This window comes from Sciurus carolinensis, chromosome 9 (assembly GCF_902686445.1).
Source record: "Sciurus carolinensis chromosome 9, mSciCar1.2, whole genome shotgun sequence".
Taxonomy (NCBI): Eukaryota; Metazoa; Chordata; class Mammalia; order Rodentia; family Sciuridae; genus Sciurus; species Sciurus carolinensis.
Window position 1 is genome coordinate 66,323,284 of NC_062221.1, and position 1,925 is coordinate 66,325,208.

General features: G+C 35.6%; 1 pseudogene; it reads right to left on the minus strand.

The window, feature by feature from the left end:
- Nucleotides 1-658: 658 nt before the first annotated feature.
- LOC124993642 (peptidyl-prolyl cis-trans isomerase A-like) lies at nt 659-1,490 on the minus strand (annotated as a pseudogene).
- Nucleotides 1,491-1,925: the final 435 nt, after the last annotated feature.

Genomic DNA, 1,925 nt, shown 5'->3' on the forward strand with positions numbered 1-1,925 from the left:
TAACATGAAAACACCAAATTTAAGACTTATTGGGATAGAAGAAGGCACAGAGATACAAACCAAAGGAATGCACAATCTTTTCAATAAAATATCAGAAAATTTCCCAAAGCTAAAGAATAAAATGGAAAATCAAATACAGGAGACTTACAGGACCCCATATGTGCAAAATTACACAGACACACATCAAGGCACATTATAAAGAAAATACCTTGCATACAGAATAAGGATAAAAATTTTAAATGTTGTGAGAGAAAAATATCAGATTACATATAATGGGAAATCAATAAGAATCTCAGCTGATTTCTTCAAGCCAGAGCATCAAAGGTAGGAGGTCCTAAAATAACATATACCAAGCTCTGAAAGAAAATGGATTCCAACCAAAAATCCTATATCCAGCAAAATTGTTTCAGATTTGAAGATGAGATAAAAACCTTCCATGATAAACAAAAATTAAAAGAATTCATGACCCAAAAGCCTGTACTTCATAATATTCAACAAATTATTTCATGAAGATGAAATGAAAAAAAAGTGAAAAATCAGTGAAGGGAAGAACTACACTAAAGGAATAGTCAATCAAAGGAGAAACTAATTCAAATTAAAAACTAGAAATAAACCAAAAGAACTGGGAACACAAATCATATCTTTCTTTTTTTGTCATTTAGTTTTTATTCATAATCCATAAACTTAACTCTGCGATCCAGCTAGACTTGGGAGGGAAATAAGGAAAATGTAGAACCCAAAGAACTCCAGCAAGAGCACAAAGATTATGGGATATTGTGAGCAGATTGGGTGGAGGGGTGCTCTCCTGAGCTACAGAAGGAATCGTTTGGTGGTTAAGATAAACACAAGTCAAATGTATCAAGAGTTGTCCATAGTCGGTGATGATGATCTTCTTGCTGGTCTGGCCATTCCTGGACCCAAAGCGCTCCATGTCTTCCACAATGTTCATGCCCTCTTTCACCTTCCCAAAGACCACAAGCTTGCCATCCAACCATGCAGTCTTGGCAGTGCAGCTGAAAAACTGGGAACCATTTGTGTTTGGCCCAGCATTTGCCATAGAAAGATTCCAGGGCCTGAATGCTTCAGGATGAAGTCCTCATCATCAAACTTCTCCCCATAGATGAACTTGCCACCAGTGCCATTGTGGCATGTGAAGTCACCACCCTGGCACATAAATCCTGGAATAATTCTGTGAAAGCAGGAACCCTTACAACCAAATCTTTTCTTTCCAGTACTCAGAGCACAAAATTTTTCTGCTGCCTTTGGAACTTTGCCTGCAAACACCTTGAAGGAGATGCAGCCTAAGAGCTTGCCATCAATAGCAATGTCAAAGAACATGGTAGGGTTGACCATGGCTGACAGAACGACCACAGGCAAGCAACGTCTTGAAAGCCAACAAATCATATCTTAATAATAATCTTGAGTATTAATGGCCTGAACTCATCAATCAAAGGACAAAGACTTGCAGATTGGATTAAAAAACAAGACCCAACAATATGCTGCCTGCAAGAGACTCACTTCATAGGAAAACACTTACACAGACTGAAGGTGAAAGAATAGGAAAAAATGTATCACTCATATGGAACACATGAACAAACAGAATTCTATCCTCTAAAAGAGACCAAGTTATGTAAGCTATATAATTGTAATTATATAATTGTAATATTACCTTATACATTTTTAACATCTGTTGGGTTGTTTTGATAGCTCTCTTTCCATTGATATTTTTTCTTACTTTTTTCTTGATTAAACTTGTTAGATTTTTATCAAATTTTAGCTGTATTTTTTTCTATTTAACATTTTTCCGCTCTGACTCTTATTTTTTCCTTCCTACTATCTAATTTAAAAATAATTTGATTATTAATATGACGTTTTTCTGATACAAATGCTTTGTTATAAGTGTGCATCTGAGTTCCATTTTGTCC